General features: G+C 40.0%; 1 long non-coding RNA gene across 4 annotated transcripts in view; it reads right to left on the bottom strand.

Annotated features, from left to right (window-relative positions):
* The window catches only part of LOC148001735 (uncharacterized), a 226,300-nt gene that overhangs the window by 57,523 nt on the left and 152,887 nt on the right, over positions 1-15,890 (bottom strand). Inside the window, exon 3 of one of the 4 annotated variants that reach the window (XR_015635579.1) lies at positions 4,438-4,496. The exons of 2 other annotated variants lie outside the window; for them this stretch is intronic. This is a non-coding gene — a long non-coding RNA (uncharacterized LOC148001735). Of the gene's footprint in view, positions 1-1,888; positions 4,497-15,890 lie in introns of those variants that run through there. One more of the 4 variants, XR_015635578.1, reaches the window with a different exon arrangement.

Genomic DNA, 15,890 nt, shown 5'->3' with positions numbered 1-15,890 from the left:
TCTTCTGCCACCGTAGCAGCAGTGCCACAAGCATGTCACCAGAGCTGACCAGAAGCGGCCAGTTTTCTTCTCTGATTCAGTCATCCAAAAACCTTTTGAGGCCTTTCAAGGTACCAGGGAGTTGTTGGCGCTGGCACTTGAGTTCACTGTCTGTCCTCAGGGAGCAAAAGAGCAAGCAAGAGACCGTTGTGCAATGACAAAGTACAAAGACGCAGCGGAGTAACATGGAGGATTTAGGGTGCTGGTCTTTGAATGCTCTCCCAAGGTTCATATGTTGGAAACTCAATTCTCAAGGTTATCTTAATAGTATTTGAAGATAAAGCCTTCCGGGGGTAATTAAAATTAGATGAGGTCATAGACTGATATCCCAGGCTTCCTCTTTTTCCCAGGAGGAGAAAGAGACCAGCGAGGACACTGACTCTTATCTTACCACCTGCAGCCGTGTTGTTGGTGATGCCCAAATGAGAAGGCCCTCACCCTGGATTTCCTAGATCTCTGACCTATGTGCTTTGTAAATCACTCAACCAAGAATACTCAGCTACAGTAACAGAAAATAAAGCTCAGGCCCAGGGGATATGAGGGGATGAGCTCAGATAGAGATAAGACTATAAAATTAATCAGGTGGAAAAAAAATCACTCCTGTACCTGTTCATGTTAGAACTGCATCATGGATTTTATACTGGAAAAACATATTAAATACACCCTCAGCCAGTTACAGAATGATGTAACCTCTCTGTTAGACACATCATGTGCATATAAATCTACCACTACCCACCTTTCAACCAGGCATTACAGAATCCGTAGATAGTTGGTATTGCTTCAGAAGACAGATGATTTTTTTTTTTAAAGAGGATTTTACATCTTTGGAAAGTTTGCAACATTTTTCCCACTATAAAAGTCAGCACAAGTTTTAATTATAGAAAGTTAAATAAAGCTGAGTACAGAGATACATGACTTTAATTCCAGCACCAGAAACATTAAAATGGGGAGGTTTTGAATCGAGGTCAGCCTAGGCTACCTAGCAAGTCCTAGGGTTGCCTTAACTACATAAAGGGAACTTGTCTGACATAAAAGGAAAGAAAAACAGACAAGCAAAAGAAATGTAGAAATAACAGAAAGTTAAGCTGTAGCCTAACAGAGAAATAGGCATATGCCCAGCCCTCAAAAGTTCTTAGGATTTTGATTCTTTTGCCGATATACACATCGTTTACTTGTTTACCCAAGTGTTAAGGCTGAATGTTTTTTTTTTCTTTTGGCTGTAGAGAAAGAAATGGTTTAATGAGATTTCACCACAAATAGATAGGTACAAGGGTCATTTGACAGTGTTCATTGATTTTCTGTTCTGTGTCAGCATTGTGCTGAGCCCCGAAAAGGGTGGGATACACAATAGGCACAGTGCCTGCCCATGTTGGTTACTATGGCAATGTGAAGGCCCAGGAATAACCAGGCTTGTTATGGGTATGCCTAGGAAAAACTGCCTGCTGGCATTCCGTTTGTCCCTTTCCCTCTTGGTTTTGGAGTTGTCAGTTGAGAGCCCACTTGGGAAGGCCTTGGCGCTCTTGTCCTCTAAATAATTATGTTTCTCAGATGAAGCAAACAGGACATATTCAAAGGCAAGCTTTGTGCTGGTTCCTAGACCTACGTTGACTTCCTGAAGCTACCCTTGCTCTGGCAGGCAGCACTGCCCCCTGCAATGTAAGCCCTACCTACCACTGTGGCATCCAGAAGAAAAGGAAAGCCAGAGATGGCTCTAAGACACCAACCCTGGCAGGCTGATTCCTCCCTGCTACAGGGTTGAAAAGATACAGAATTGACAGGGGCAAACATCTCATGCATCAGGGTTATTTTGTTGTTGTTGTTTTTTTTATTTTTTATTTATTTTTTTTTTGACTTACAAAGCTAACATGGTCACTGCTCCATCCCAAACCAAACAGCCAATCACTAGCAGCCGGGCAATCAATCAGGGAGCAGGCGAGTTGACATCACTGTTAAACCACATTGAATGGAACAGGCGGTTCTTAAACCTCCACTGACAAACAGGCTGCCTCTACTCTTAGGCAGTGGAATACTTCAATTATGATTGAGAGGTCACATTTATGAGTTAGGGGACTGCAGTTTTTGTAAATTCTATGCCTAAGTGGACTAACATTTACCTACATGGAACAATTACAACAGTGTACATCACGTCTTTGTAACATGTTCATAATCCCTGTGACCTGTTAATATCATTGTGAGACAGGGTGGATGGATTATCAAAGACGAGGCCTTGGATGTGGATCAGGCAATGCTGATGACTTTACCACAGCGGGGCTCAGAAGAGCTAGGAGCTCCCAGACGTGTGGGGAAAGCAGTCTTCCTCCTCTTAGATGTTTATCCTGACAACATGAGGTTATTGTTACAGGAGCTGGTGGTTCCATGAACTCTAGAGCTATTCAGGCACTCACATGTCTCTGTCACCCCTACTGAATGCCTTTGGAGCCGGGGAAAGCCGTTTGACTATAGTTAAACATTACACAATCCATGCCTGCTTTGAATGGGAAAACTGTAAAACATACTGCAAAGGGTAAGAGACAATACTTTTTGGTTCTAAAACCAAAGGATACAAGTTAAAGTCCTTTCAGATGTTCTGCCTTTGAGTGTGCAGTGCGTCTCTCGATTTAATTCTATTTACCATGTTTTCTGATACTCGCCCATATAAAATACACATTGGCTGCTTTTTTCTACCATGGACAGAAGTATGTGTGTATGTGTGCATGTGAATTGTGTGTCTGTATGTATGATATACACATGTGTATGAGTACTCACAAGCTTGTGTATATGTATGTATAGTTTTATCTTTTTCATTACACTGATTCCTATAAGACCAAGACTTGACTCCATAACTTGCCTGACCAGTATAGAACGAGGCTGTTATCAGAATTTTGCGAGGACTCTTAGCAGGCTCAAAGTAGACAGTGTTTCATAAAGTATAAAGCTCTGGATAATCATAAAGTGTGGCCTGGGCATGCATAAATTATTTCATGAAAACCTCAGAACTGATAGGCAGTTAACACTGGAGGTGGGTCTGAGAGACCAATATGTTGATTTTTAGAGTTACATGTATTAGTGGCCTCTAGTTGGAAAATACATGCATGCAATGCCAGGCAGCTCCTTTAAGATTTACCCAGGAGGCCCATGGGCAGCCGTCAAGTGTCCACTGCACCTGAGGCCTGAAGCTGTTGTTAATATGAAATATAGCAAGGCCATGCTTACTTTTAGACAGCTCCTACATTTTCAAAGATGTTTTTATTGTTAATATTATTCCTCTAGCAGTTCATGTTTTTAGTTATTGATTATATCGATGAATATTAAAAAGTGGCAGAATTCAAACTTGAAGGCAAAGGTGAGATGTAAAAGACTCCATCAGAGTCCTTTGTGGAAGTTGTTATCTTCAGAGAACTATGAATAGGTAGACTTCCCTTCAAAATAGTTTCTCCACTTAGAATCCCAGAAAAGCTTTTACCTGGGGCAGATGGCTTCTGTATCCTACTTACTGCCACTCCTGAATTAGTCACTGAGTTCCAGTACATGGCTAAAAGAGTGACTAACTACTGGCTTGCCACTAAATGAGCTATGTGACTTTGAACACTCACTTCCTCCCTTATGACTTTGGAGGAACATCATATTTCAGATGTGGGCATGTTAAGAGCAACTAACGACATGTGAAATTTCTTTGTAAAGAGTATTATTATCTTTTGTTTTTCTGTTGCTGGGCTGAAACATTCTGACTTAAAGAAACCTGGAGGGTGGAGAGAAGAGGAGCTATTTGACTTATTCCTCTCAATCAGTCTATCATTAAGGGATGCCAAGACAGTAACTCAAGTTGGGAACATGGAAACAGGAACTGAAACAGAGACCATAAGGAATGCTAATTATTGGATTGCTTCCTTATACAACCCAGAACCACTAGCCCAAGAATGGTGCTATTCACAATGGTCCGGGCCCTTCTCCATCAAGACAATGTCCGATAGACATATCCATAGGTCAACCTAGTGGAAGCTATTTCTCAGTTGAGGCTCCTTCTTCCTAGGGAAGCATATCAAGTTGACCTTCTCAACTTGACACAAAAACACATTACTTTAAGTCATATCCTTTCTTTTCTTGTTTTTCCCTATAACATTAATATCGTAATATAAGATGACTTTAAAAGTCCCCGGTCTTTAAGATTTCAAATGGTTTAAAACTTCAATTGTCTTTAAAATATCTTGTCTCTTAACTGTGGACTCCTGTAAAATCAAAAACAAATTGAATACATTTTTACTGAAATAAGGAAGAATAAGAGCGGGCGTGCACACGTGTGCACACACACACACACACACACACACACACACACACACACACACACAAACTATCACATTTAAGCAAACCAAAATCCATCTGTATAGATCAATGACTGACCTCTGAGACTCACAATTTTCCAGGTTCCAAAGGACTTGGGTAGCTCCTCCTCTCCAGCTCTGCCAATCACAGCACATACAGTTGTTATAGCTTGGCCTTCCTATATCGGCCCCAGTTCCCAAATAATGACACAGAATCTTATCTATTTATGAATTAATGCCGAGGCCTTAAACTAGGCTTGTTCCCCCAACTAGCTTATAACTCAATTGACTCATTTATACTATTTCATGTCTGCCGCATGGCTAATTACCTCTCCTCAGTTTCATATATCCAACATCCTCTCCACATCTGGGGGGGATCCTCCCATGCCTGACTGTTTCCCCGAGTTCCTAACTCTCCCAGGAAGTCCACCCTATTCCTTCCTGCCTTGCTATAGACCATTCATCTCTTTATTGACATGGGATACTCTTACAGTGCACAAGAGATTATCTCTACACACAGTCTGTTGGGCAAGTTCAAGCTGGTTCTATTTTACAGTGCCTTTGTTGTTGGTAGATGTCATAGAAAGCTGCCTTCTCCAATGTCATGGAGTCTCCACTGAAACTACAGCTGCCTTCACCCATAGCCATGCCTGGTCTCTCATAATATCAAGCCTCAGCTTCTCTGCATGACCTCTTCGATTGTGTGTGTGTGTGTGGGGGGGGGGTCCTTACAGCAACTGCAGTTCCATGTCCCTCAACATTTCTATCTTTCAAGCTTCCATAACAGATCATTATGCTCTTAGAATGCAATGTTGTTTCCAACCCTAAGTTCTATATTTTTACAAAATTATTTTATAAGTGTAATGCTGTTATCGCTAGTCAACGAAAGAGAACATAAAAATATTTGGTATACCATTAATGCTGGAAAGATTTACTTCTACTAAGTAATATAGTCCTTTAGTGTCAACTGTGTATTGACATGACATCCAGCTATAGACTAGATACTGCCTCAGAAATACTTCTAAGAGTCTCTTCTGGAATCATGCTGATCTGAATGTCCAAAAAGAGGCAGGCAGTACTCCAGGAAGACATTACACAACACAGTAGTATTGGGAGACTTCTGAAAATTGAGAGAATTCATCCCAGAAAATGGGAGCCTCTAGACAGTCCCAAACTGAGCCCAAGTCTGATAAAGGAATGACTGGAGTTGGGAGTACATGACAACCATTGCTGTATGACTCAATACAACCTAAGACCCAAAATTGTTTGCTTTTCCTCATGTGCAGATAGATTGTTTGATACTGTTACTGTAATAATCCTCAAAGTTTCTCAAGGATTCATTTGAATAGCTTGTCTGTAGAGAGAAAATAGCATTTCTCTATGTCTGATCTTTATAAATCCTGGTTCCTTTTCCTGCTTCCCCACGTTGTCTAAGACTTTCAGCACAGTGATAGAGGGGAGTTGCAACAGGCATCTCTAATTTTAGAAAAGCCCTCAGGTTGTGAATGTGGTGTTTACCCAAGGTATTTGCTTAGCTCTATAGGCACTGAAGGTGTTGTCTGCTTCTTGTCTGGTCTTTGAAATACGGTTTCAAATCATAGAGTTGAATTTTTTGGAAAATGTCCTCGTTGTCTCTGTTGAGTAGCTTACATGACTTTTCTGCTCCTTGAGTCCTACAGATTTCCTAATATCAATATTTCTGGAAAAGTTCCTCCATGATCATAATGGATTTGAAGTAAATAATTAGCCAGCTTCAGTTCCTTTATATTTTATGAAATCTCAACTCATGTGTGCATCCCACAGCCATTGACTCTTATCTTGAGCATGCCTCATCTTCTACTGATTTCAGGATAGCTCTAAAAGTTAATTAGGAAGCATTTCCTGTACTTCCTTCCCCTGAAAAGGTACTTACAAGATTAAGAATAACTGCTAAACTCTCTATTTAATGAGTAAAGCACTTTTAAAAATGTCTATGTAATCAAGCTTAATAATACTACCACTAAACACTCATGGTACTAAGAATTGAACTGAGAAACATCCATGGATCTTTTTGCCTTTCATTTTGAAATATGGTCAATATTAATCAAAGTTATCCAGAGGCACAGAATAGACAGACTGAATATATATAAAAAAGGGGAGTTATTAGATTGGCTTATATGATATAAGGCCAACTCGGAGAACAAGAACCCATCAGTTTCTCAGTTCTTATGGCTGGTTCCTTAACATTCCCAATCTGGTTCTCAGAATCTAGACGATTCCCAGAGTGTGGATGGTCTTCAGTCCATGTTGGAACTTTGAAGAAGCCGGACTCTGGTATCAGTGAAGCAATGTTGCTGTTGGGAACAACAGGGTAGATGAACTTGCCAGCAAAAGAAAAGGAAAAAAGGCAAATGTAAAACTGCAAAGCTTCCCCGCCCCCCATCTTCCACTTCCTTTATTTAAGCTGCTACAGAAAGTTGCTGCTCATATTAAGGAGGAGATTCTCTGGTCAAGAAAAATCTCTCATGAGTGTGTCTATTTGCAGGTCGTTTGGATGAATTCAGATCCAGTTAAATTGACAGATTAACCACCAGAGATCTCATTGAGTTTTCAAAAATTGTCTCAAACTAGCTATGTAATGCGAGCAGAACTTTCAATCCTCCTCAACCTTGGCACATCTGGTACTATAACTCTTCACCACCACACCAAGATAACTATCTATATCTCTTTTTAAAAAATTTTTTAAAAAGATGTATTTATTTATTATATGCATGACTACACTGTCACTGTCTTCAGTCACACCAGAAGAAGGCATTGGATCCTGCTACAGATGGTTGCAAGCCACCATGTGGTTGCTGGGAATTGAACTGAGGACATTTGGAAGAGCAGTGCTCTTAACTGCTGAGCCATCTTCCCAGTCCCAACCATCTATGTTTTTATCAGTATAATTCTGCTTTATCCGTCAATTTATGAAAGAGGATAGACCATGTGCTCCTAGGAATCTCCCAGTTTTCAGTCTGTCTTTGCCATGTGTGATTATTGTAGGTTCCTAAAGAACTGTTCTTCTAATCATAAACTTGGTCCCTTTGTAACTCTTAATAGTTTTACCTTAAACATCTAGAGATGCCAGAGATGAACATTGTAATATTGGCTTTCTCTTTTCCAATTCATGGTTTTAAAATACCTTTGCTTGAAATTTCATGTTCTTTTTACGTAAACAAATAACAGTCTTTAAACATAATTTTACTATTTCCTTTAATAGCGTTTCAGCCCATCACATACTTATTGTAATTACTAGTACATCTAAGCTTACGTTTGTCTTTCTATGTGTTTCTTTTTTTCCCAAATTTTCATCAGCTCCTTTAGCATGTACTACCCAATCTTCATTCTCTTCCCTTTTTTCATCTGCTCATTTGAACACACATGAAGGAAAACATGTGGTTTTTGTCGTTCCAAGTCTGGGTCACCTCACTTGATATTATACTTTGCAGATTCATTCGTTTTCCTGCAAATTTTCTAACTTCATTTGTTCCTTAGAGCTGTATAAAACTCCATTGTGATATGTAGCATATTTTCATGGTCCATCTATTGATGGACACCTAAGCTTCCTTTTCCTGAGTATGTGAATAATACAAAAGCAGTAAAAGTGTTTCTGTTCTAATTTCTTAATGGACAGGGTTTAAATGGACTAAATTACTCCTATACCTGAAGAGTAGAGGATTTTGAGATTACACAGCACTCCTTTATTGATTTTGAAAAGTGGGATTCTGTGGTTGACTTTTTTTCCATCTGGGACCCTTGGAGTATATTTATACCATTTCCTCCCCTAACCCTCCAAACCCTCTCGTGAAGCACCAACTACCTCTCAAATCCATGACCTCTTCTCAATTATTATTCAGTGTGTGTGTGTGTGTGTGTGTGTGTGTGTGTGTGTGTGTGTGTGTGTGTGCGTGCATATATGTGTGTGTGTGTGTGATGTGTGGTGTGTGTGTGTGTGTGTGTGTGTGTGTGTGTGTGTGTGTTTAGGGCTCACCTCTTAGGATTAGATAAGCTATCATAGAGCCCACCCCTAAAGAAAACTAACTCTCCCTCTTTCCAGCACCATTTATTGCCTATATGTTTTCAGCCAAGCTTGGGAAAAACATTCCCAGTCCACATTGCCATGTCAACTATTGTTGCCTGTGTCTTACTTAGCCAACTACACGGTTAAGATGTCATGGGTACAGCTTTCTTGTCGTGTAAGAGACACTCTAGCAACAGGGATCCTGGTCCTTTGCTTGTAGTCTCTCTTCCTCTTCTCCCATGGTTTTCCATGAACTTAAGACGTAGAGATTGGGGTTGTGATGTAACAGCCATGGCTGGACACCCAGTGTTCATTTATTCTCTGAGTTTTGACCAGTTTCAGGTCTCTGTAATAGTCTCTCTCTGTTGCAAAAAGAAGCTTCTTTGATGATGAATGAGAACTCCCCTTGCCCATGGGTGTAAGGATATGTGTTTAGAATACTGTTAGAAACTACATTGACATAGGAAAATGGAAGGGGGTCTTTTTTTTTTTAAATCAAATACCTCAATTCTATTGTTGAATTCTGACACTTATTTTCATTTGTTCTTTCCTTTGGATTTAATTAGCTGTGTTTGAATTTTCAGACACTGAGTTTTAAATTATGAGTTTAAAGGGAAAGTGATCAATCTTTCAGTACGTGGGAATATCAGTGCTTCAGGAAAAGTTTCTTCTCTGTTGTTTCTATCATTTCTGTTACCTTTTAACTGTTACTTTAAGTCACAACCATGTTGTTCATTGGATGGAGAGCCCCGAACAAATCATTTTCTTTCTCAAGAGTCTGCTTCCTGTCAGAAAACCTATTGCTATGCATTTCTATCCACTTCAGGCAATGCTGTAATGTGAAGAAGTGTCGGGAGGAAGAATAGTATTACACACACCATAGCTGGTTCTGAAAGACCCCAACAGAAATAGTAAGGCTTTCCAAAGCACAAAAAAACAGAGTTGGGCAATGTGCCACCACAAGAGAGGTGATGAGAATTCATACCTGGTTCAAGGACCTGAGCTCAAGTGGCCCTTCTTGGTGTGGAAACAGGACTGCTTTGTGAGGCTTTTTATTAAGATCTCTACCCAACAAATGCCTCTCTCCTCTCCCCATCCCAGAAGAACTCCTGATCCTTCTCTCTACTTGTATTTTCTACTTTGGCTGTGAGAAATACCACTTCCTTTCAGTCAAAGAGGGATGTTGTTGGTCTTTTATGAATAAGGAAAGTGTGTGTTCTCTATAAGTTCTTCCATTCCTAGTGGACTTGTGGCCAAAATACCTGAGGACTTGCTAGTCATTACCAAGAACAAAGTAAATCTTCAGATTCACGAGAGTGAAGTGAAAGGAAACTATCTATGGCTTGCCTTCCTCCCATGTCATCTCTTACTCTCGTTAACTAAAAACCATCAATACTAAACCTCATCATAAGATTGGGCAGAGCTCAGTTGCAAAACCATGGACCTGGGGAAAAAACAGCCGAGCTGAAGTGAAGATATATGAAAGAAGGAATTGCTGGTTTTAGAGACTAATATGAATTTGCATGGCGCTCTCTTGGTTTCTGTGCAGATTTATTGAAAACCTGGGAATGATGGTGTGCTTAGAGAATGCACTCACGCCTCTCTCTTGCTGCCTCTGATAGAAGGCAGGCTCGTCATCTGTCTCTACTGGCAGGGACTGCTGACACTCTGCGGTTTTTCTACCACGGTATTTAAATGAATCTCAATAAAATCAAGATTCCTTTTATATTGAGATTACTCATCGCTCCTGCCTTCCAACCTCCTAACATTTTTCCACCTCCAGAAGCAGTTGTACCTAGTGGGAGGAGGGAATCTGGGACACATTACTTTGTCATTCTGTGCCTTCCTGTCCCCTGTACATGGGAGAATAATCATACATCTCTGGAGAATATCCCTTCTGTTACATCCTCCCCCAACATGTCATAGTTCCCTTTTTTCTCAGGCATCACTTCTGTGAGGAGTGGATGGGTTTCTGTGCTTCCCAAGGCCTATAGTCTTAAAAGAAGGGACTGTGTCTTGCTTTTATCACTCTATTGTTTGCCTCTATCTCAACACCTGACATCAAGTATACAGTTTTGCCTAACCCAGGGACAAAAAACACAGTCAGTTTCTCACTATCCATGACAGCCAATCTTTATAAAGTCATTGCAAGCAGTGAATTAGCTAATGATAACTGATGGCTCCAAGAAGACCTGTGGGTGTCTGGTCACATTTCTGTCACCTGATCAATACACAACCTTTTGATTCTGATTAAAGGTACCTGGTTTGATATGTACAGGATTTATGTTTACTGACATTGGGCTCACAGTCATTTGTTCTTGCTCGAGTGATGTCCTTCACACTCCAATTTCAAGCCTCCATTCAAGTTTGAGTTCTGGATGGCTGATTTTTTTTCCCAGTCTTCCCCTCACTTGTTCAACTCCCTGACTTCCTTCGAGGTCTTTCAAGTCACTCAATTATCATTGTCCTAGATGTATTTCTGTTGCTATAATAAACACTATAACCAAAAGCAACTTAGAGGAGGAAAGGATTTATTTCAGCTTACACTTTCATGTCAGGGTTTAGCACTGAACTATGGTCAGGACCAGAAACAGAGACACGAAGAAAATGGTACTGCCTGGTTCTCACGGACTCACTCTAGTTTTCTAATATAACCCAGGCCTACCTGCCTGACAATGAAAAATCCAAAATGGACTAGGCCCTCCTACATCAATCAGTCAATACAAGCTCTTACAGACATGACCTGGTCAGTTCCTCAGCTGCAGTTCCCTGCTCCAAGTAGATTTTAGTTGATATTTAGTTAGAATAAAATACTATCTAGTATAATTACTATGGTCATGATTTCCTTAAAAAAATAAGATGAGACGATGACCTTGAACTTCTGCTCCTTCCACTTCTACCTGCCAAGTTCCAGGATTATGGTGTACCCCACTACTTCCTACTTTTATTAAACAATGTTGAGACCTTAAACCAAGGTTTTGTATATTGCAGACAAGTGCTCTACCAACCAAGATCTATCCCAAGCTATCTTGTAAGATAGCTTCTCAGATACACTGACAAAGAAAAATTCCTCTCTCATGAGCTATAATTTGTGACCACATTTTAGTGATCATTACAGTTATATCAAAGTTATTTAGACATTCTTCATTCTGATCACTTTATAAACTTTTGAGTTCAGAAAACATGTATTTTTTCATCTTTGAATTCCCAACAGCTCTAGCATTGCTCTTTACATGTAAGTCATCAATAGTTGCTTTAAAAACACTGATTTTGATAGATTTCTCGCTTAGGTTACACTTCGTAAAAGTCCCCGAAGACCTTCCAGATGTCCTTTGCACTGAACTGTTTTCCATTGTCTTATCTCCTCTCAACATAGTTAAAGTGACAGGAAGCCTAGGCATCTGACCTTGCCCACCCCTACCTGGAAGTCTCCTCATTCTCAAAATAGGGAAAAAAATTGCTGGTATACTGTAGAAATGCAGGCTTGCCCTCTGTAAAGTCTAAAGTTACATATTAAGTTCCTTTCTTATTGGAAAACTCTTGTTGACCAGATCCATCAACTGGACACAATCCTTTCACTTTAGAATTAATAAGCTGTCAAATCAATCAATCCTGACTACTCAAAAGTTCCTTTCTCATACTTCCTCTTGATGAATGGTCACACACCTAGGTCCCTCGAGATGTTGAACTTAACCTTGTAAACAGTGTTCCTAGACTCTTTGGTTCCCTTGCTATGGGATAAAAGATGACCTTCTTCAGAGGCATGTGCTATGATCCCCAGAAGGCTAACAGGTCATTGTGGAGTAATAGCAAAGTACCCCTTGTCTACTCCATGTTGCCTTGACATACTTGATATATATGACTCATTTGTATTCTTGGCCTGTTTTTCCTCGACTTGAACTTGGTGATAAGGAGATGGAATGAGTAAAGGAAATGATAAAGATGAATATGAAACAGATGAACAGATTTGTTAGAATAGTTGATCACATCACACATTCATGCTCTATGTTAATTAGGACTTATCTCTAAAGCACTCTCACATAACAGCATGCAGTTGATGAGGAGACTGTCATGCTCTCTGTGAAGCTCAAGTAAAGTCTCCTAGAATGCTTCCATCCACCATTGTCCAACAAGCTCTTCTTCCCAAGGACCCACTTATTTATCAACAAGTATGAAGAGAGAATTCAATCTTCACTCCCAGTGACTGAAAGAAATCACATCCTCGAAATTATTGAGATTCAGAACTGAAGAGGCCATACTCTGTCTAAATCTGACCACAGTACATTTAAAAACCTACCTCTGTATAAGAGTAGAAGTTACGCTTCAGAGGAGACCTGGATGAGTTTTTTAAAGATACAAGCCAAGATTATTTTTGTTCAGATATTGTAACAGCAAATTGCAAGTTTTCCCTTGAAGATCTATTTATCACCTTTGTATGCTGCCTTGTGTGTTGGTTTAATGCTCCTTTCCTGATCTATATTCCTGTCCTGGTTAGTTTATGACATTTGAGGAGAAGGAACTTCAATTGCAATAATGCCACCACCATATTGACCTATGAGCAACTTTGTGGAGAATTTTATTGATTAATGATTTCTGTGGAAGGACCCAGTCCCTTGTGGGCATTGCCACCCCTGGGCAGTTGGTTCTGGGATATATAAGAAAGCAGACTAGAAAGCACTCCCCCATGGATTCTGCTGCTGTTACTGTATCTAGGTTCCTGCCTTTAGTTCCTGCTCTGATTTCCATTAATGACAAAGTATAACCTGAGAGTTTATTTAAAAAAACAAGCCAAACCAAACAAACAAAAAGAAAAACTCTCCTCCCCGATTTGCATTTGGTCCTGGTCTTTTTCTCACACTAATGAGAACCCTAACTAAGACAATGCCCATCCACTTTACTGTACCTATTTCCCTGGGACTGTCAACCCACAATATTCATTTCTTAGAATTCCCAACCAGCAAGGTTCAGAGTTAGACCCCAACCATGAAAACCAAGGGCTGTATCTGGAAAAGCAGGAGAGAAACCAAAAGGATTAGGGTTCCCGGAGCAGCCACCGGCTAGTCGATGGGCAGTGTGCTGTTGTTCAGTGACTTCCAGGTGCTCATCAGTGAATCACGACATCTGCAGCAGACAGGGAGATCGGTAATACTATCCTGTAGCCTTTAAACTTCCTGATTCCTGAACAACCACTGGTAGCTTGCATTCACCTCTTTCTGAGCCTATGTTGTAATTTCCCTATGAAGTCTTTTCCTGATTCAAATGTCCCATTTGAACTCAGAGTTTTGATAATACCCTGTTGCCATTTCTTTCTCGTGGGTTGCCTCTGAATATCAATGACATTTTTGGTTTTCAAAGACGATGAATAGAGTGTAGAGCAGGACTGGGGAAATAGGGAAATTTTTACCAACAGGTAATTCTGGAAAAAAAAGTCTTGATTTCTTCAGCTAAAGCTTCATGTAGTGGTTAGCTTTCCATTGCTGAGATAAGACACCATGAGCAAAGCATGCTATAGAAAATACTGTCGTTGGTGTTCGGGGTTGTAGAGGGGTAGGTTCATCACTATCACAGCTAGGAAGTGTGGTAGCAAGCAAGTATAGCGATTAAAGCTGGAAGCTGGGAGAAGAGGAGTCACATCCCCAAACCTGAAGAGGAAGCAGGGAGAGGAAATTCAGAATTGCCAAGTCCTTAAGCTCTCAAAACTGGTGTGACAATACTTCCACTAGCAAGGTCATACCTACCAAACCTCCCCACATAGGGTCACCAACTGGGCACCAAATATTAGAATTGTACATTTGGATATCTCATACCTATGGGATACCTATGGGAGCTATCTCATTCAAAGCACCACATCTTCTATAACAAAATCCAAGTCATGCTACAGAAGAACATGATCCAAACTTCAGTGAACTGACTCCTTAAGACTGAGTTTGCCAGTGCTGCAGAAGTAGCAGCATGCCATTGCAAGAAAGCAGGTGAGACTTTAGGAAATATTTGGTGTGCCACAGACCCCTTTTGATAGACTGGAAAACCTCATATTCTCAAAAAAAATTTAAGGATATAAAATAAAATACAACATTATAATAGAAGGCAATTATATTCAAGTATAAAAACAACTTTTTAGGAGAGAGAGAGAGAGAGAGAGAGAGAGAGAGAGAGAGAGTGTGTGTGTGTGTGTGTGTGTGTGTGTTTCTGTGTGTCTGTGTCTGTGTCTGTGTGTCTGTGTTTGTCTATAAGTATATTTCTGTGTGTCTGTTAGTACTATACATCTGATGATTACCATAGCTTCAACATCATAAGAAGGCACAAAATTTTTGAATAATTCTTACAATGGTAATGCAATAAGGCTGAGAGTAGTGACAAAGTGACCATCAGAATTTTGTTATCTGTATTTATAGAGAAGGATAATAATGAATCTTCATTTGAGATTAGCAAAAATAAAGTTGTGATTTTTTTTCACCCAAGTTCACAGAGCCAGTGTTAAGAATTTCTCATTTAAATGTGTGGGAGGTCGTTTCTTACACTCCAGTGTACTTGGGAAAAAAAACCTGGATGCTAGAATAAGCTCTAGAGTCTTGGATACCAAAATAGAGAGATGTTTGCAGTCTACAGTCTATACTGTGTACGTTCAGTGTTCTTGGGGTAAAAAAAAATCAAAAGAATACTCAGACATGGTCAAGGAAATTTCTAGAAAGCAGAGAAAGGTCAAAATATTGAACAGAAAGTCATTTTCAGCACTAGCACTGTCTGCAGGTAAGCTGGGCACAAGAGAGATGACATCTCTTTATTAAAAGGTCAGACAGGGTTGTCTGTGAATGGACCTCCCCACAGGAGGAAGAAGAAGATATCCCCATCCTCCTCCAGAGTACTCCCTGATAATATCTTCCAAAACATTGGAGCAAAATAAACATAATAAAATCATTTCTTACTCTCCTTTTGGAAAAATATCACTATATCTGGTGTAAAGATTAATCCCATCTCCTCCAACCTTGGAGAATATGGCCAAGGGGGGAAGCCATGCAAGGAGGGAAATGTCAATTTCACTCACATGATCCGAATTACATGCTAGAAATTTCAGTTCTTTTGAACAACAGAAAATTGCTTTTATATTTAAGCAAGCATTTGTTCTTGGGAAACAAAATGTTCAGCTCTAGTGGTTGCCACAGCAACTGCTGGGGCTAAAAATACCAGTATTCCATAAGAAGAAAAAGTATGTACTGAGCAAGAAAGAGAAAAGAAGATGGGAAATCTCCCGGAGGAAGGTCAGTGGCAGAAATGAGCCTCCAAAGACAACAGATGGCATGTGTCTTGTAAACTGCTTTTTCCCATGGTGCAATATATTTGTTAGAAACCTACCTCCTCTGATGTGTCTTAGTCAGGGTTTGTATTCCTGCACAAAACATCATGGCCAAGAAGCAAGTTCGGGAGGAAAGGATTTATTCAGCTTTCTTCCACATGGCTGTTCATCACCAAAGGAAGTCAAGACTGGAACT

This window comes from Rattus norvegicus, chromosome 13 (genome assembly GCF_021556685.1).
Source record: "Rattus norvegicus strain SHRSP/BbbUtx chromosome 13, alternate assembly SHRSP_T2T, whole genome shotgun sequence".
Classification (NCBI taxonomy): Eukaryota; Metazoa; Chordata; class Mammalia; order Rodentia; family Muridae; genus Rattus; species Rattus norvegicus.
Note: the sequence above shows the minus strand (reverse complement) of the source record. Positions and strands in the feature narration are given on the sequence as shown.